This window comes from Rhamphochromis longiceps, linkage group LG7 (genome assembly GCF_057381845.1).
Source record: "Rhamphochromis longiceps isolate RC_006_pf linkage group LG7, R_longiceps_female_GT1.1, whole genome shotgun sequence".
In the NCBI taxonomy this organism is placed as follows: domain Eukaryota; kingdom Metazoa; phylum Chordata; class Actinopteri; order Cichliformes; family Cichlidae; genus Rhamphochromis; species Rhamphochromis longiceps.
The window spans coordinates 52,629,874-52,651,537 of NC_140563.1; the positions used below are offsets into that span (position 1 = coordinate 52,629,874).

General features: G+C 38.2%; 1 protein-coding gene across 1 annotated transcript in view; it reads left to right on the plus strand.

The window, feature by feature from the left end:
- The window catches only part of LOC146666312 (uncharacterized), a 477,181-nt gene that overhangs the window by 256,641 nt on the left and 198,876 nt on the right, over window positions 1-21,664 (plus strand). The gene's annotated exons all lie outside the window — the stretch shown is intronic.

Here is a 21,664-nt window from a genome sequence, read left to right on the forward strand (position 1 = left end):
CTACACCTCCAGAAACTCTCTGGTTGCGTTTGCAGTATGCTTTGGGTCTTTGTTCATTTGCACTGAAAAGAACTCATGTGTGAGTTTTGTGGCATTTGGCTGAATCTAAACAGATAAAATAGCCCTGCATACATATTTTATCCTGCTACTTCTAGGAGCAGTTGCATCATCTATAAACACTAGCAACCTCCTTCCACTCCCAATTTCTGCCAAAGTCTCAAGAAATTATTGAGATTTATTATATAACCACATATAATCGCTGTTCTCAATTCTGTAACATAAAAAGGTCCACAAAACTACCATTTATAGTTATCAATACTATTTTTTAATGAATTAACACAGAGAATGTGAAACGTGCTTATTTTAAACTAGTCTGTACATTCAAAGTGGGGGTACGAAAGCTTCCGTGTGTTGGACGCATACATTTGTATCCCACACTCGCTGAAATGGGAGCTCAGGTGCCTTTATCAACTCCCTCCCCTGTGTCTTTGGACTGTGAGAGGACAGCTGCTCCAGGTAATCCAGCGTAGGTCAAACATGTAAACATTAGACAAAAAAGCCCCAGCCAGGATTAAACCAGTAACCTTCATGCTGTGAGGTAACGCCACTAACCACTCTATTTCAGATATCTTGTCTGATGGCATCATCTCACAAAGCAAACTCTCACCTCTGTATGACCTCTGTTCCTTAGACCTTTGCACCATATACCTTTATTTGAGAACAGCCTAAAAATGATAGCAACTTTTAATTGTATTGTTTTTTGGGTCACTCTGGGTCACAGTCATCAGATTTAAGGAAAAAATTTTGAAAACTTTTGTGTGTTGTCATAATGTCAACCCCAGGGTTAAAATCCACTGTGGTGACGTATGGAGGCAAAACTACAAAAAAACAAAGGCTGACTGTCCAAAAGCTTATAGACCTATTTCTACTTAAAGATAAAGGCAGAAAACAGAAGCTAATTACACTTTTTTTTGTGAAATATGCAAACCTCTATCAAGTATTGGTGCATGTTAATCATGGTGTTCTGATCTAAGTAAGCAGGTACATCATTTCTCCTTACATTTGACTGAATATTTATACAGTTCGCATTCGTCTTAGAGAAACTGAAATGTCAGCAAACTAGTCAAGAAAGGTGACCATGTTTAGTCTTTATTTTTGTCTGCTGGTTCCCAAAAAGATTGTTCTCCTGAAGTAACCCAAGCAATGTGAAATTAAAGGCATTCATTTTTTTAAAGCATAGATATCAATCAGATTATTTAGACAATGATTCCTTTTTGTTCCTGTGAGCAGTAGCACTTATGTTGTTTTGAAACCCATAGGATGCCCTTGAGCTAAAGTGGTGTCAAACACCACTAAGAAAAACTTTACAAAGGTTTTTATTAGTAAAACAGAGAGAGGCAGTGTGTGCATCGGTAGAACTTAGATCTTACTGTTTATCTTTTCAAAGGGAGCTAAATTGCCAAAGAGTATTAAACAAAAATGCACTCCTCACAATACTATAACTGGCACATTCAGCACAGACTGTTGTAGTTAAACTGTCGTCTCTGGAACATGCTTATTGTGAAGGAATGCAGAAGAGAACAGGTGTGGCTGTTGTGGTATCTCAAGAGCTGCCGGCACATACTGCTCAAGACTACTGACTGTCTCATTAAAATATTTACAAAAAACAAGTATGGAAATCTGTCACTTCTTCTACAAGAAACATATTTTGTTAACGTAATATTTTGCAGGTTGTCTAGTAATTTTTCCAAATACACAATCGTAAGCTGGGAATTAAGGTGTTGGGCGTCAAGTGACAAGTTTTAGATTGGTTATTTTACACTGAATTAAAACCTGAAGGCGCTCAGGGAATATACTTGTAATTTCTACTGAATTTAAATTTAAATGCAAGGAGTAAGGCTGTAATGTGAACAGTGGCGTCTCTAACGCCATGAAAGTCATCTGAGAGACAGGAAATGAGCCATGACTGTCATATTCCAGAGAAATTGTATTTACCGTTGATTTTTTCTTTAAAATTAATATTAAAAAAATTCTAAAAAGTACACCAATGATGTTAATTCATAGCATTAATTAGAATGGTATTTGTTCAGTACTCTGGTGGGATGAGCTACACAAGTTAATCGTGTCTGCACTCGAGAAATGAAATTTGAAGATCTTTAACCTGCAGGAAAAAAAACATTTACTCTCTTTAAGAGAAGCCAAATATTAATATGGTTATTATAGTGAGCTAGAGGCTACATAGTGGGGTAAAAAGTGTGACAAACAATCTAGGGCTTCAGTGGAGGGAGAACCCTTCCACTACATTAAACTGAAATTTTTGATGTAGTTAGGCTTTTTGTTTTTAATTTAGTGTCATAGTTACATTGCCATGATGCCATTTTCACCCTTTACAAATCATATAAAGTAACCTAGTCCACCCTGCACTCAGACTCACCTTTATAGCACAGCTAATTTATTCTGAGTGACTGCTAATGCACAGTGTGAGTCATGTATTTTTCCCAGAAAGCAAAAGACAGAAAAAGGAGAGGGAGAGAAAGCAAAGTGAATGAGTTCAGCTGTTACCTTGTTTCAACAGAAAAAGCAGCTGGTTTAGCTTTGAGCAGCTGTTAAAGACGTTGAGCCAATGACAGATGTGAAGCTATATCTATCAAAATGTGCTAGCAAAATGTAACACCATGGGCAGAGTGAGTGCAGGAGTGCACTGTTTCTTAACTGGTGTGCCACGAGGATGATCATGGCATTTTGTCTGTCTGTTTCAGGCATTTTAACTCCTGCTTTTTATTTTAAAAACAAAGAAAGAACTGTTTGTAGGTCGTTACTTCTATACATGCATTTATTTTAGATTTTGCTAGTTCTAATGAAACATGAGCAGCACACCAACATACTTGTGTAAACTCTAACAAATGTTTTTATGTGTTACTAAATCATCCACTATATCTGCAAGACTATTATACACCCTCATATAACAACTTTGAGTTTAATAAAATCAGAGGAACAGTAATATATCATATCATAGCATGTACAAATACCCTAATTTAAGCAAATGCATTTTAAAGCACTACCATTATTCCTACTCATCCAAGTTGCTATAATTGTTGTGCTTCATAAAACTTGCACAGTTATGAAGATAATTACATTAATTAATATTTTATGATGTGCACTGGTTTGACCGCTGATGTGAATTACCACAAAACAGACCGAAAAGACTATGAGGTTGTGAACAGGTTTAGCAGTCCTGTGCTTCAGCTCAGTCACGGGGGGGCACAAGTCAGTGTACACCTAGTGTCAGTCCCAAGCCTGGATAAATGAAGAGGGTGGCATCAGGAAGGGTATCTATCCAAATCAAACATATGGAAAAATGTGGTCTGAGGCCAGGTTAACAATGACCACCATTGGCCAACAGGGTGCTGGTGGAAACTGAGCAATTGTTGACTAAAGACAAAAAATGAAGAAAGGGGGAAGGTAGTTAGGAGCCAGTGAGAGAGAAGCAAAGGCAGGAATTTGAAGGTGATAGTTGGAAGTTCAAATGTAGGGACAAGGACTGGTAAAGACAGGGAAGGAAAGTATTCAAAGAAAGAGTTTGGCAATGAAAAAGTGGGATAATCAGGGAGATTAAAATAGTAGACAGGAGCACTAGGAGGCTAAGCATACAACAAGAGACATGGCATAGACAAAGGGAGAGTCTTAATGTGAGAGTGTAGGTGGAGAAGGTCAGAAAGAGCTGCACTGTATTTTTGCGGATCTATAGAGAGCAGATGATAGAGTGCCGAGAGAAGCAAAGCGGTGCTGCAGGAGGAAGTCAGAAGTGTCAGAGATGTGAGGTTCAGGACATACATGAGGGAAATAGTGTTGAATTCTGTGGTCAGAGTGAAACACCGAAGGTCTGCTCTGAGCCTTTTCTTATTTGCAGTGGTGATTGACTACTTGACAGAGGTCAGGCAGGAGTTTCTGGTGTTCAGAAATGACATTGTGATCTGTAGTGAGAGTAGGGAGCTGGTAGACAAGAACCTGGATGTTTAGATGAGTCAAGATGAGTTTAATACACGAGGTCAAGAGAGGTGAAGAATAGAGCGCAGTCAGGGTGGAGTAAGTGTCACAACTTAGGGCTGATTTGTGAAGCAAGGATAGCAGCAAGTGTGAAAGTGAAGGTTTACGAGATGGAACTGAGAGCTGCTCAGTCTGTGTAGCAGGCTGGGAATAAGAAGATGTGATAGAGGATAACTGATGTTTGAATACAAAACTAAGATTGCATTTTTTAAGCTTTATGTATCCTGAGAATCGTACTGAAGAAAAAATGAAGAAAATAATCCACTCTTAATTTTGATGCGCCAAGTAAAACTAATTTAACTATAAAATTAATTGTACACTAGTATCTTTAGGAGGAAGGATGAAATGTGAGGAGATTTCCAGCTGTGCAGACTTATGTATTTTTATTAAATGTTGCATACAAACAGCTCATTACTGGCTACCATAGCAGCCACTACAGATTGTTGCATACAGTTATTGGCATAATTATTTGTTAAAAATTATTTTATTTTAAGAGATATGTGAGAGAAGGAAGGGAACCTACAGAGACTGCGTATGTATATGACCCAGAGTGTTGTGCTACATCCTTTATGAGAGGATGACAGAGTCGCTCCGGATGAGTGAGAGGTGACCTTGTTGCTACCGATGTTCAGTTCACCACTGAATATGCTGATATGCAAGTTACCCATATGGAAAAGAAATAGTAAAAACTTATAAAAGACTTGCATAAGATGTGGCGTACTTCATACAGTGAATCATATAAGGCTAATATGATTTACTAATGAAAGTGGCCACTTTCTCATTACTTTCACATGTATTGTTTTAGGAAGTTTCATTTATGTAATTTTTCAAGGGATCTTACATCTGTTTTCACTCTTGTATGCTTTTCATACAAGTTTCACACAAGACAGATACAAAATGTATAAGATTTATATATATCTTTTCCATATGGGTATTTCTTATCCCAAAAAGTTGATTCTATTCATCTGGACGCAGCATTTTCAGTGGGAGAAATGTTTTGTCACTCATTCAAGCGACTTCTTCAGTCTCAGCTGACTGCAGGTTTCCCCAACCTTATAAACAGTACCTCTGCAATTTTTGTTACCACAAAACAGACCGAAATTGTCATGACAATTGACCAACAACCACTGATCAAAGACCATTGATCAATGACCATTGATCGATCAGTACTCATAGATCAATGGTCCATTCACAGAGAGTTAGGGAATGGCTGCAATCACAGCATTGTAAGATGATAAAAGATGTACCTTTAGGCCCCCTTCTCGATTCAGAGATGGTCTTTCCCTTTTCACGTAAATGGCGTCCTTGACTCCACGCTCAAACCAGCGTTCCTTCCTGTCCAGGATGTGTACATCCTTGTCACTGAAAGAGTGTCCACTGGCCTGTAGGTGTAAACAGACTGCAGAGTCCTGGCCTGACGAGGTAGCTCTTCTGTGTTGGGCCATCCATTTAGCCAGAGGTTGTTTGGTTTCCCTGCTCTATAAATCATGGCAATCCTCCTGGCACTTTACAGCGTACACTACATTACTCTGTTCGTGCCAGGGGACTGGATCCTTGGGGTGGATCCGCCTGTTTTGGGGTTTGAAAGCCACAGAGATGTGATGTTTAAATAAACCTGCAGTCAATTGAGACCGAAGGAGTCACTTGGGTGAGTGATGAATAGAATCAACATTTTGGGATTTCTTTACCTGGATGATTGAGCATGCATCGACAAGTTATTTCCATGTTACTGGCTCCTTATTCAACCAAACCCTCTCATAAAGTTATACAAGTATATTATAAAGGACAGCTGCTTCTCTGTGAGTGTAGCTGGTCAGAAAAGGCGGAAATAGGTAAATGAAAAGAAATAATGAGTGTTCCAATCTGCTAAACTAGCAATGATGTATCCATATGTCAGTTGGAGAAAGAGCTAGACAGACACACTTAACCAGCACAGGTGCATATAAATAGAAACATTTCTACAGAAATGTTGGCTCTCAAAGAAAAATACCACAGAAAACCTATTGGGCTCATCTACAAGAGTCATAGCAGGCTTCACTTATGACTGTGTGTGTGTGTGTGTGTGTGTGTGTGTGTGTGTGTGTGTGTGTGTGTGTGTGTGTGTGTGTGTGTGTGTGTGTGTGTGTGTGTGTGTGTGTGTGTGTGTTTGCTGCGCTGAAACGATGATCTGAAATGGTGCAAATATCTGTCACTTTAAAAAGTAACTTAGTTAATGCTTGTTCATCTTCTGTAGTGCTACCTAAATGCTGAAGTATCACAACCCCAACTTTATTGACATCTACCTATATGTACGATAAGTACAACAAGGACAAAGGACGGACAGATGGTGGTGAAATTATGTTTTAGATTTATTGACAAAGCATCTAAGATCATTTGGATCACTTTTACTCCTACCAACGATGATCTTCACCACAGCTTGTCTTGCTTCTATCAAGCTGAAGTAAGAGACCATAATATAAAACAAAATAACAGGGTGGATTTCCCCTTAAATATTGGCCCGAAGCGATACACTTCATTGCTCACAAAACACTCAGTGCACTGTGCAAAAAGAAATGATGCGTATGTTTCGGTAAACAGGTCATACAAGGTCACCTGTTCACATAGCTGGGGTCTGCTGAGGCTTGTTTCACTTCAGGTCAAACTGAATGAAGGGAAAATGTAGCCTTTTTTGTGTACATAGGATGAAATGTGCATGAGAGGTTTTGGCAATTGTTTTAATTTGGTAATTGTATAATGCATCTCCCCATCTATGTCTGTCACTCAGTCTCACACATACACAAAAACCCTGGGACGTGAAGTACCTGATGTTTGCTTTCCAAGCCGCTGCAGGGAAATAGTTTGCAACTGTCAAGACTTGTTCTTCTAAAGCTTATGTTAAAACCGCACCAGTGCGAACTGATGAACATAATTATAGCCGTATAAGTGTCTGAGGTTCTTTATGAATGCACTGATTTAGAGGGAAAAACAGGGGCAGGTTAAAAACAAGATCTAAAAGCAAGAAGAAGTCAAAAAATAGACACACACGTATAGAGATTCCACTTGTCACATGTCCTCCCCACCCACATGTGCAGGACGTCCAAGAAGAGAAGTGATGGGTCAGATATGTGACATGACTGCTGGGCCTCATCTTTCAACACACGGTCACACACGCTCCAACTCTCTATACTTGTGCCAGCAAAGATAAAACACTGTTTTCTTTCCCTTTTAAGCAAGAGCTATCAAGTAAGCAGAGAACAGGCTGTATGTTCTATCTACAAAGTCAGTGTTACTGTGCGGTGATTCATGACACAGAAATGCTACATCTGCTCAGGCGTGGGAGTAACGCTACATATATGACTTGTGCAAGTGAGTGCGTACTGTATGCTGCATTCCCAAGGTTTATCTCCCAAACTGCCCTCCTTTTGCAGCTAATATTTTCAAGCATTCTTCCTCTACCACCTCACCATTCGATTCAAAAGCCCTGCTTTCAAACACTGACTATATTAATACACACATACATGACTTAAGTGTGTGACACAATAACAAAGAGTGTGTTTGTTTTCATAAAGTCTGGATCAAATATTTTGAGACACACAACACAGGGTACTCTCTCTTCATCACCTCCCACACAAACTGTCATACCTTGTCACTTAGTGAGTTCCCAGTAATTATGACATTTAGTGCAAATGCATAATTTGTGTTAGGTTTACTTGAGTTTTCAATTATTGTATCGTAGATGTCCTTGTCCTGGAGATGTCTCTTCTAAGTTGCTGTCCTGTTTTGTTCATAAATAAAGTGCAAAGGAAAAAAATAAAGGTCGTTTACCATAAAAAAACAAGGTTTACTTTACTTTTTTCACAGTCTTGTTCATCATGCCCTGCTACCAGTGTAAAACCATGCATCCTTTTATTTTAGCATTGTTGCAAAGAACCAACAAATGTTGCAGAAATGCAAACTTGCACTTTTGCAACTTCATTTGTAATCAGAAATGCACTTGCAAAAGTATCTATCTATCTATCTATCTATCTATCTATCTATCTATCTATCTATCTATCTATCTATCTATCTATCTATCTATCTATCTCTCTCTCTCTCTCTCTCTCTCTCTCTATATATATATATATATATATATATATATATATATATATATATATATATATATATATATATATATATATATATGTATATAGAGATAGATAGATAGATAGATAGATAGACGATTTTCAATTTTCTTGTAGTTTATTGCACTTTTTTGCAATTAATGTAGTTACTATGGACTTAATGCATACATATTATTAAAATATGGGCTATAACAGTTGTATAGCAACTTGAAATGCTCCCACAAATGGCACTACAACATGTAAAAAAATAATATAAGCTCTGGCGGACTTGGTTCTATAGTAGGTCTTAAAGGGTTAAATAAATATCGTCAAATAATCGAGATCTCAATTTCAGTGAAAATAATCGTGATTATCATTTTTGCTATAATCGAGCAGCCCTACTATACGCTTCTTCTGGGCAGAGGTGGAAAGAGTACTAAAATATTTTACTCAAGTAAAAGTACTATTACTTTGCTGAAATTTTACTCAAGTACAAGTAAAATTACCTGTCTAAAAATGTACTCAAGTAAAAGTAAAAAGTAGCTCATTTAAAATGTACTCAGAGTAAAAGTTACATAGTTACTTTTCTGTCAGCAGGAGGACAGCCGCTTCTGAGTAGTGCAAAAAAAGACAGTGGGATATAAAAGTAGTTCTTTTTTAGTGAAAAGAAAAACTTTACAAATTAAAGTGCAGTGGCAGTTAAACTGCAAGTCTATACATGAAAATGGATAATGGTCACCAAACCAATCAACCAAACTGTCAGGTATCACAGTGTTTTCAATACAAAACCATATCATTCTTTCACATGAGAATGTGTTCTAAACTGTCAAATAAGAGAACAAGTACTGAACTGAACGGCAGCTGCTTTAAAAATGTTTTTTAATTTTTTAAACTTGGCCCTGCCCTACTGTACCTCTAGATTAAAGTTCCTTTGTATCCATCCTAGAGTGTTACTCTCTGAACTTCCTGTTAATTTTGAGGAGCAGTTGATTTTCAAAGTTAGTAGAGTTCATACTTGCTCACTTTGCAGTGAACAGTAGTCCAGCACAGCTAAAGAGACGCTCGAAGGCAGCTGAGGCAGGCCAGTGTTACCGTAAGTTTGAGAGAAAGTTTTTTGACGTCCCTAATAAGACATCCATGCATTACATAGCTACCACTGGTAAATTATGCCAATATACCTCGTGTTTTTTTTTATTGGAGGTTGCAAGTGCTAATTAATTTCCCCTTCCTACGCCTTCGATGCTTACCTGCCCCATGATGTGGACGTCGGGTCAGCTGGCAGCGCAGCCGAAAGATTGCAGCAGTTCCCAGATCAGATGTACACACTGTGTTTATTGTGTTATGATATCCCCTACCCAACCCTGTGGCTTGTCATGTCTTTCACTATGTGGTGATGTGTCCATTCTTATGCTCTTTTTTTTGTGCAGAGGAGTTTTTTTGTTTCCTGCTCTCGTGCTGTCCTGCCATGGAAGCACAGCATGAGTGGGGTTCTCTTTTTTTCCTCTTGTACCATCCCGTTGTTGTGTATATTTCAGTGTTTTTCCTTCTGTAACATGCCAATCTCCGACTTGTAACCCCATGTGATGTCTGTGTTATGTGTGTAATGTCGGGGGGGGTCCCATTTTCGCTGCAGGGCAACCTGCTTGCGACAAATAAAGCTTGATGATACTGATACTGATACTAATTAACAAGTGACAGAAGTCAGCTGTCTTTGACTAATCTAAGGTAAGTGAGCGCTCTGTTATTCTTTTGCCTGCAGTGTGAACATATGTGGGTTAAGTAAGAAAGTAGCCGCTTCTGTCTTTAATTTAACTATTTTTTAAAATAAACTGTTATTATTAACAAACAGGAAAAACATAGGTAAACACATTTTCTTTTGGCAATTTACCAACCCAGTAAAAAAAATGTAAGTTGCGTGGACAACAACGTGCCCGATTACAGCAAGTTGCTAGTACCAACCAACGTTATCTGTGTTCTTCACAGATGTCTTAACTTAATGTGATTAATTTGAACACAGCCTTTTTGCTACCATAACGGTACGAGTTGTATTTAACTTACCTCGACATGCTTGCGCAGGTTTGATGTGGAATTTTTAAAAGCTGCTAACTCAGTATCTCTGGGCAAACACAGCTTACACTGCATAATAAAGCTGTTGCCTTTCTTGCACTTGAAGCCGAAATGGTCTCTTAAATACGGCCAGGGGTTCACATCTGTTTCTTCGAGTTCAGGGTCAGCAGAATTCGACGGGGCTTCTTTTTTCACTGGATCCGTAACACCGATGTCAGACTCCATCTTTAAAGTGACCTTAGCGCCAATTTGTTCTACTACCCATCATTCCCTGCAGTATTTCCGAAGCGCAATGGGTTTTTTTATTTTTAATTTACTCAGTAACGGGTGTGATCGAAAACGTAGCGAACTACAATACTTTTTAAAAAATATACTTAAGTAAAAGTAAAATTACAGACTTGAAAAATGACTTTAAAAAGTACAAATACACAAAAAAACGACTCAATGACAGTAACGCAAGTAAATGTAATTCGTTACTTTCCACCTCTGCTTCTGGGGTATACTCTCAGCAGCATATTAAACATGTCAGGTCCCCATAAGGAGAATCATGTGCTAACAGCTGTCTAAATGACTCGGGTAAAGTTTGTAGCATGCGTGCTTGTTGTTTTTGTCTGCTTCCACTTGTCTTTGCACTAGGATGATGTCGGTGTAAATGTGCAGTCATATTTGTTGTGTTCCTAGTAGTGCTGTCAGCGTTAATCTCGTTGAAATGACATTAACGCCATAACGCGGCAAATCTCCGTTAACAAGTTACCGCGGTTCGCCCCGTGCGTGGGGCTGGACGGCGTCAACACATTAACAAGCAAGCTAACTGCGCTAACGCACTAATTCCCACCAATTGAGCATTGCGTGGCACATCCGACATACTGTTTTACTTTTGTCCATGACGTGCTTACCATCATGGTCATACTTCACATGAAAACCAAGATAGTTCCAAACGCCAGATCTGAATGAGGGTGGGGGAGGTTCAATTTGCCATGTTGCAACGAGCTTAGCTTCTGTCTTGCTAGCTTGCGCTGCGCTCAGTTGATCTGCACTCGACAGTGCAGCCTAGGCGGAGTAGTCGAACGCAGATCCACTGATCGCTCAACACAGACAGCATCGTCAGAAGAAAAGTTGATAAAATAAATTTAAAAATTTGTATTGTTCGATACATATGCGTACCGAACCGAAAGCACTGTATCGAACGGTTCAATATCGATGCGAGTATTGTTGCACCCCTAATACATATGTATATGGGAGACAGAGAGAGAGTTGCTAAATTATTAGTAAAATAACAAGTTTTAGGAGGACAAACTTCTGTTCCACAAAGGTTAAACATTAAACACAGCGATTACGCTCAGACCACAGGCACTCAGCCAGTATATAAATTACATATTATGTCTTATGTATTACTGCATAGGAATACTAAAAAGAACAAACATTTATCACATGTAAATATTTATTTGTGTATTTAGTTAAAAGGTAAAAGATGTCACTGCTATAAAGCTATCACAGATTTTTTTATGTTAACCTCTTATCAGCACTCTGTCAAAAGCCCAAGCTGCAGCTTTTTGCTGTCACGTCTCCCTCAGTGTTTACCTTTAAATCTTTTCTAAAGATCCCACTGCTAACACAATTTTTGGATTGTTTATTGGGGTAAACTCAGAATACATCCACATCCCCATAGCTCCAGCTTTAACCCGAGCTGCTTCACAGGACTAGGGGCAGTAACCTGAGTCTCCAGGGGGTTTACTCCTTTCTAATGCCGTGGGAAGGTTGTGTGGGGTGGTGTGATAATAGCTGGACTTTCTCTGGAGCAAACACCCAAGAAGTTTAAGCCATTTTTGGTGCTTGGCTTTTCTCTCTTTATTGGCAGTGTCATGATTCCACTGTCTTTTTTTTTTTTTTTTAAATTTAAATAAGAACTGGCATGGAGTAAAGACAAATCCGGACTTGCCACTCAGACATTCATCCCCTTATTTAGAACTGAGAGGATCTTCAAGCTGTATTGGGCATCTTCAACTCTTGGCAAACTCCGAAATGTTAGAGCATAGCATGCATAGTCATACACCGCAACAGTAAAATAAACAACATAAGACAGATCTGCACTTGTACAAGAGAAACAGAGTACGCGATCCTCACTGACACATAAAATGATAATTAATTTTCTCTGCTGTACTCATGAAAATCTATCCTATGCTCTCAGGGGGTTACAGTGCAAATGCATTTCTGGAGCCAATCTGTTCTTATGATAAATTCTGTGTTCATTAGTCCTCCGGGGAAGTCCACACTAAAAAGGAATCTGAGGATTTGTCACATGACCTGACTTACACTTGGCTCAACTCCCCAAAGTGGACCTGAGTTCATGATGAGGAAGAGAAAAAAGGATGGGAGCATGGGGGCTGTGGCGGGTGGTGATCTCGGTGCTTATGCCTCCCTGGGGAACTCAAAAATCTGTATGGTTTTCCCAGGCTGGGACAAAGCTCCTTTTTTTCTTTTCTTTTTCTAGGATCAGCATTCCTGTGCTACATGTACACACACCCATGGTAGTTTATTCAAGTTGAAAGATTTCAACCTATGAACTCGTCACTCTGTGCACATCAGTCTTATAAATTCAGTTTTGCTCCAGTTCAGGTGCAGGTGAGAACTGACATGTCAAAGATCCCAAAGAAAATGCCTAAACATATAGTAACGATTTACAAATCCGATCAAATAGTAACACTCCAATGAAAAAGGAGGAAAATGTAATTGCTAAACTAAAAAGACTTTTTAAATACTCTTATATTTACTAAAGCAATTAATAACTGCCGAGTGAAGTGGCTTGTTGCAGTTGTCCCAAATGCCTTCTCTCAAATAGTTAATCATTTGTAATTTTTGCATTTTACTTTGGACTCTGCTCTGGGCTGTTGCCGTTTACTTTTTCAGCCATTCTATTGGAGATTTGCTGTTGTGTTTTGGATTATTGTTCTATAACATGAGCAAATTTCAGCCCAGCTTTAGCCATTGGACAGATTTGGCTCTAGAATACTTTGGTATATGATTCATGATTGACTCAATGATGTCAAAGTGTCTAGGTTCTGGGGCTGCAAAACAACCCAAAATCATCACCCCCTCAAACACTGTGCTTGACAGCTGGTATGAGGTTTATGTGCAAATATATTTTTATGTTTGTGTGCCTTGTTTGTGCCTCTTTGGTCGGTTGTTTCAAAGGACATTGTTCCATAAGCCTTGTAACCTATTCAGAAGAGACTTTGAAAATCTAAACTGTGTTTCCACTTTTTCTTTAGAAAGCAAAAGAAGCTTTCCCGTGGCAACCTTTCCAGACAAACCATACTTGTTTAGTCTTTTCCAAATTTTCCTGTTATTTACTTTACCAATAAACAGGCTAATTGAGTCCTGTAGAGTCTTAGATGTAGTTTGTTGCAGTTTCTCATAGTCTGACCTTGGGGTGAATTTGCTTGAACATCCATTCCTTGGAAAATTGCAACATTGCATTAACACATACCCAATGGTTCAGACTAGCAGGTTTTCAATACCTGTGGTTTCATGGAGATGCTCACACTTGTCGATGATCAGTAAATCAACTGCTTTTGATTAGCAACACTTGGCTGCTGCTTACCCTCCTAATTCCCATGGAAGCACCAAGGGTCAACTTAATTTGTCACAGGACTGCATAGAGTCCTGTGAAAATTTCTTTTTTTACTAGACTGTACACAGTCATGTCATGAATGAAATGTGAGGTTTTTGGAAAGCCAGTGGTTAGTTCACCTGATTTTCGGTCAAGACAATGAACCGCAAACTGTTTTATTATTTAGCTTGGTGATGAATCTAAAATGAAACCTAGGCATATCATGTTTACCACAGTTGCTGTATAAACATTGCAAATGCCCATCCTGGAAGAGTATTAATGGCATATCATATTAACTCTCGGTTCTGAGTCATATTTGCAAACACTATCATCAAAAATGTTTAGCAATTTGAAACCATAAAGATCCATAAAGATTTGATCACATTTCAAATATCTGACTAATTTGCTGAAGAGCCACAGCATACACGTCCTTGTGCTTACATCATTGTTTTTGTTTTGTACTTGTGCTTTGCACCCTTGGGTATTTGCAATTGTATCACTGCTGCCAGCAGTCATGCCTCAACAGTTACAGTAAATGCTTGTTTGCCTCTTTATTACTGAGCCAAAGCCACATGAAGTGTAAGCCAGAAAGCAGTACCCAGTTGCCCATTTTGTTTAGAGAGACTAGTAGCTGCTGCCCTAAAGGGAAAAACAAGTGCAAGCCAACATACTACAAGTGTAAAACAGTGTAAAAGTGTAAAACCCTTAAATCTATATATGGTCTTTAAATGATTTGATTTATCTGCATATAGTTTAAAATGAGATCTGAAAAATATGCCACTATATATAAAAATGTCTGTAATTCTTGAAAAGTTAATACAACACTTTCAAGTGGTAAATTAATCTACACTTGGAACTCCCTGCGTCGGTGTACAGAGGCAAAATTATAAAAACTTTGTCCTCATCCAAATAGTTATGGATCGAACTGTATTTAGGAGTTATATATACTTGGTTTGCTGGCAATGTAGAGCAATGTAAACCTTTCTACAGGGTGGGCCATTTATATGGATAATAAAATGGGAATGGTTGGTGATATTAAAGTCCTGTTTGTGGCCAGTGTTGGTCAAGTTACTTGAAAAAAGTAATCAGTAACTAATTACTGATTACTTCCCCAAAAAAGTAATCCCGTTACTTTACTGATTACTTATTTTCAAAAGTAATTAATTACTTAGTTACTTAGTTACTTTTTTAAAACACGATTTATCACCTGAATAGGTGATAAAGTGATAGATCTTTCAGCACAGTTCTACTTTTTCTGCATAATCCATCATACAAAATGTAATCAAATGGAAAAGTCTCCTTTTTTAAAACTTGTTTTATCAGTTTTAATCTTTTAACTTTATGCATCAAGCAAAAATTAAATTATATGCACCATTCTCTGACTTGAAGAAATTTGTTTAACATTTAAACCTATTTTCTGCACATTCCAGCACATAAAATAAAATATTTTTTGTGTTTACACTCAGTCTTTCAAATAGATGCAAGTAAAACACAGCAGAAAATAAATAAAATCAAAGACTCAGCGGTCCTGTTGCTCTATTTTCACCTGTAAAGCAGGCAGAGGTTTACCCTGGTGCAGGTGTGCCGCAGCGGTCAGTGGAAGAATCCGCGAGTTTCTCTGTGAATTTCCCATTACGTCGTAGCACACTCGGTGCTTGTTTAGGGTTTTTTCCGCTGTAAAAATAAGTTTTCTTCCCACGCACAACAGACGCTAATATTTTTGTCACTTTTTATGGAATCAAACTCAAAGTAAGGTAAGTAAGTAAGTAAGTAAGTACTTCCACACTTTAAACGCTGCACGCTCATACTCTCTCCTGCACTCGATATATGATCCATTGTTGATCTGCACAAAGCTGTTGTCACGAACGTCGCACTCGCTTACCTCACTGTCATGAGACATTCTCGCAAAAAAATCATGGTTTTAGTAACGCAGTAACGCAGCGTTCCTACGGGAAAGTAACGGTAATCTAATTACCGTTTTTGCAATAGTAATCCCTTACTTTACTCGTTACTTGAAAAAAGTAATCAGATTACAGTAACGCGTAACGCGTTACTGCCCATCTCTGTTTGTGGCACATTAGTATATGTGAGGGGGCAAACTCCTCAAGATGGGTGGTGACCATGGTGGCCATTTAGAAGTCGGCCATTTTGGATACAACTTTTGTTTTTTCAATAGGAAGAGGGCCATGTGACACATCAAACTTATTGGTAAAGTCACAAGAAAAACACTGGTGTGCTTGGTTTTAAAGTAACTTTATTCTTTCATGAGTTATTTACACGTTTCTGACCACTTATAAAATGTGTTCAATGTGCTGCCCATTGTGTTGGATTGTCAATGCAATCACTAACCATTCCAATTTTATTACGGTGTATCCATATAAATGGCCCACCCTGTACAATAACAGGAGTGTTGAAATAGATAAATAAATAAATAAATAAATAAATAAATAAATAAATAAATAAATAAATAAATAAAATAATCTCAATAAAGGGAAATTCTCTCTTGCAATTAGGACAGGAGCAGTGAAATGTGACAGATCTTTGTCCAACCCTTTTGCCATATAAAGTGGGGTCAAACAAGGATGTTTGCTGGCTCCAACATTTTTTAGCTTATATTCTTTTGCCTACTTCTACATGACACATTCGAAGAGAGCATCACACAAGAAACAATGTTAAACTTTTCATCACTGAACATTGGAAGAAAAAGACCAAAGCATGAGAAGTTCTGATCCAAGATCTAGAATTTGCTGATGATGCAACACTCATTTCCCACCCGGGAAAGCACTACACTGCTTGACAAGTTTGCAGCTGCTTGTGATGACTTCAAGCTGAACATCAGATTAAAGAAAACCCAAATCTTGTGCCAAAGAACATCTGCTGTCTCAAAGCTTCTAATCAACAGCTATGCACTGGATGCTGTTCCACATTTTGCTTCCCTTTGCTACACAACTACAAGTCCATGAAAATAGGAATTTGCAAAAGGACTGGCCTAGCTGCCACCAACATGTTCAGCATGTTTCTCCAAGGAAGTGATTCCTGGACAACCTATGCTAGGCAAGAACACGGGCTGAACACTTTCTACATAAGGAATTTACAACTCCATTTTGGGCATTACATGGACAGACAAGGTCACTAATATGCTCATGCTTGCCAGAACAGTGATACCTACTACCAACTATGTACACTATCCTCAAAAAATCAGACATTTGGACTTGAACATGTCAGAAAAATGGACAATGGACGCATCCCAAAAGACCTTGTAAGAAGGCAAGCACCCCTTTGGATGTGTGTAAAAGAGACATGAAGAGGAGTGGCATGGCCACTGGCCTTTGGGTGAAGTTGCCTTGGACCATTGAAGGCAGAAATTGAGTGACCTCTTAAACAAAATAAAGAGAGGATAGCTGCAACATCCCATCAGAAAAGACACCAGCAAAGAGAGGCTGTCAGACCATAAGCCACTCCCATAATTGGATTCATCTGCAACAGAGTGTGCCTTTTAAGAATTAGACTTGCTGGCTGCTTTAGAAAGTGTTCCACAACTTCATGGCACTAAACATGAACTTTTCTCTGATATTTGACTACAATATGAATTTGTTTGCTTTCTGACAAACTACCGGCTTAGAGACACAGCAATGCCATGAAACCTCTCAGAATATGAGACTTGCCATACCATTAATTAAACCTTTCACCTTGTACCTAGTTGTTACTAGAGCAAAGTTACCCATTAAAATGTTTTTTTCTGATATGAGTTATCTTTTTCTTTGTTGGAAAGAAAGCCTCACTGTGTGGTCAGAAGAAGTGCTACCCCTTTGAAAGTTTCACAAGTGTTGTGGTGGAGTAAGTGACACATTTGCAGACCAAGCTAGCATACAAACACTAACATCCTGCTCTAAATCATCTTGTTTACAAGTTACAAAAAACAGAATTGATTTGTTAGTCATGACTTGTTTAAATCACAACTATCACAACAACTATCAACTTCCTGACACGTGCCCTAACAAACATTTCGTTATGTACCTGCTGCAGCTGTTATTGCATCGCACAGTGTAAATGCCCATATTAAAATGTCATACATTCAGCAAACATAACATTGTGTTTGAAGTTGTATAGTTATAGCACTTTATATTATTTGGATTAATGGCTACTTTCTTAAATATTCGTGTCAATTTATATAATTGACATAGTCTTGCAAAGTTCTGAGGTGACTCAGTGGAATGTTTACAAGATGGGAAATGGTGGTTCAAATGTGTCTTTACCACAAGGTTAAAACCTACCACTGGCTGACGTAGACGTGTGTTCGACACGTTTTGATCTTTGAACGAAGTGTGAAAAGCAAATTAAGAACTTTATACAGCAATGTTTGCATTCATTGAGAGCAGCTTGGAAGCTTGTGCACATTTCCAGCTGTAGAGTGGATTCCTGTAAACTAGCATGTGTCACAATCTTTGTGTGGAAATCTGATAAGAAATGTGACAAAATACTATTTATAGATCTCTTGCCATATTGTCTTGTGGGATTTTTTTTTCTTTTTGTGATAACCTTTTATGTCATAGGAATCATTTGAAATTGTTTTGGTGTTAGCCAGTTAAATACCGGCGTACAGAACAAACTTGCTGTGCTTAAAAATAAGTCATCGGATTATTTTCATTTCTATGTCAGAGAGGGAGCACGGCAGAGGGAAGTACATTTTCTTCATCATGCTCATTAGCACTTTTTATATGACTAAAGCTGCATGAGTGTAACCCACCCAGTTAATTCTGCGTTGCTCTTAGCATAGAGCATAGCAGAATTAGTATACAGCTACAGTATACAGCTGACTCATGATAGCAAAGGTCATACATACATATATAAGCAAATACATCAGTGGGCTACATGAACAGTCTTGAAACTTTGTTTGTAAAACAAAATATTGATATGCTGCAGCATGCATTGCAGCAGCTTCTCTAGCTCTCCTGTATCAGTGTTAAAGTCTCCATTGCTTGGCAGTATGCAGCAATATCAAAACCTCAAGAACTGCAACAGAATCACTGGGAGGTGTGTGGGGTGGATGGTGGGCGTATAGAGCACACACTGAAATTTGAATACTTCCATCTGTGTTTTATTTTTTCATTTAAAAACTGCTTTGCTTAACCTTCCTGCCTTCTTGGGACCTTTTTGTGCCACTGCTATGTGTTAAATGGCTGCCATTTCCACTGTGTTCAGTGGAATATAACCAAACTTGCCACAGGATAGTTTTTACCTGTCAATGTTAATATTCCAGTGTGAATTCCTTAAATCAGCCTAAAATGGCTGAGCAGCAGAAATCCCCACACCCATCACCCTGGGGACCATTTTCTGCCCATTGACTTCCATTATAAACGCTATTTTTCAACCCCAAATTATCATCATATGATTTTATTTTTTCTTCTTTTCTTGGATGTCAATGAAGACTCAGGGCCTTGAAGTTTTAATTTTTAAATTGCAAAAAAAATGCAAAAAAAATAATGGCAGGTCAAAATGTATGTTGGTGCCAATCTTTGGTCCATCTAAAGGCCTACTTATAATGACAATCACATATTACTTCAACTGGTTTTTTGTGGAAATATTTAGTTTCGTTTTTTGGTTTTTGGGGCTTATAACACAGGGCGCTCATGTAATAACACTGGGATTTGAAGGGTTAAAACAACGAAAATATAATTAAAACTTTACATGAATATTTCAGGGAGAAGTAGTTTTACAAGGTTGGCTAATTTAAAGTGGAATAAAATATGGATATATGGTCTTTTTATGGCGTGGCTGAGAATGGTCCCTAGGGTGATGGGTGTGAGTTTTTTAAAGGATGGCAGGAGGGTTAAGTCATCTTAAAGATTGTGGTTTTGGTTTAATCTTGATGGAGCAGATGTGTCTGCATGTCACTGGGGAATTCATCTGTTTTAAAAGATCTCAATCTAAGCTAAGTGAGATACTGCCTGTAGAGGTGTAAACGCAGTCATCATCAGTATTATCACTGGTTATGAATGTATTTTGAAGCAAACGTGTTTACCAATGTGGCAGCCAAACAACTGTTTCAAATTTACCTTTTATTCCAAAAACCCTGATCTTTGGCTAAATGTTTACCGTAACTGTAGCTTTGTCAAATGTTCTGTTTGGACAAGCGAGAATTGTTCAAGGCTCCTTGTTGGCTAAAGCCTTCCTGTGTCACGTTAGCATGTTCTCTGTGTACCTGCATGGGTTTCAGAGTACAGATTCATACATTTTGTTCACCAGGTACTTGCAGACATGGTGACTTTTATGACTGAGAGATAATTTGAAAGAAGTGAACGTCATCAACTGAGATAAAGAATTTGGTTTGATCTTTAAAATTGTCTGATTTAAAAGAGACAACAATTTTAATCTGGCCTAAATCAAATGCTCCATATAGAAGAGTAAAACCAGACATCGCTAAACATGAATTAATTGAGTTACAGAATTTAAATAGTAAAAAAGTAAAAAGCTATTTGGTGATTGGAGTCTGATAAAGCAACAGAATGACAGGAAGTAGGACAGGGCCCTTCGAAGTCTCGGTGCTGGTGCTAGTTTAGATGAAGCAGACTGAAGCTTGGAGAGGGTCTCTGATCGACCAGGGTGAAGTGGAAATGGCGAGGAGGTGGTTTGCGCAAATGAGAGCATCAAAGGCAGAATGACAGGAGAGCACTGACATTTAAAACATATGAAACAGAAGGTGGGTGAGAATGATGATAGCTGAACTTAGTTTGACAGCATGTGAAAATGAAAATGAAAATAATTTAAACCTGGCAATGTAGACAGATGAGTCTTCTCTTGGGCTTCACTTGGGGATGTCAGGTCTGGTGATTTCAAATGCCGATTGTACATGATGGAGGTGGAGGTGGACTTACCTTTTCCCCTATGACTAATTTGCTTTATCATTTGCATATATTAAAACTCTGGAAGTAAAACTTTCCTTTGTTTTACAAGAAAAATACAGCTGATACATTTTCCCTCTCACCCAGTTCTTGGGTATGATCATTTATAGACTCTACTTACACTTTTAATCTGGGTGCTGTTTCTCATCCTGCCCCCGGGTTTATCACTGACCATGTTTTAGTACTCACCACACTTTTCTTCATTGTGACAGGTTACCATTTCACTTAATTTCACAATGCTTAATCTGTGTCCCACACCATATCAAACTCTTAGAATGTAACTAAAATGAGTTTTTCAAAATTATACCAGTCAGTTATGTTAAAGTACTTGAAAACCTGGATAAATTCACTGTGCTAATTTTCAACACACTATTAAATATTGCAAAGGCATGCAAATTAAAACCACAGGTCCCGATAGACAGGTCCCAGTAATGGGGATAAAAAGAAGAATTTTTTTTTGTGCTTTTTTTGTTTTGTTTTGGGGTTTTTTTTCCCCCATTCATTAGGAACTAAAAGATTATTCCCAGTTCACAGTGACTCATAACCTCTGAGTTTGTGCTGACTGGTGACTTTTTTGAAAAGGGATCGAACAATCTGCAGCCTTCTGTTTCCTCATTCAAACAGACGGTAAGTCAATTCTTTCTCAAGCTTATACTTACAGTGCCAATCACAGTGTGTGTCATGCTTCGACTTTGATCATTTTACTTTGATGGAGGTATACGCACAAGTAGCAGTCGAACAAAGTAAAAAAAAAAAGTTTAAGTACATTAAGTTCATTTTTCAGCTTAATTTTTCCAGCAGAGTGGTTTATGTTGTAATACATCAATATGACCGGGTTTATTCATTCTTTATTCATTTCTTGAAGCAAGTGAAAAATGACTACATAACCTGAAGAGTACCGTGCATCATGATCAAGATAACAGCGCATCAACACTGTATTTGTGTTGTATGAAAATAAG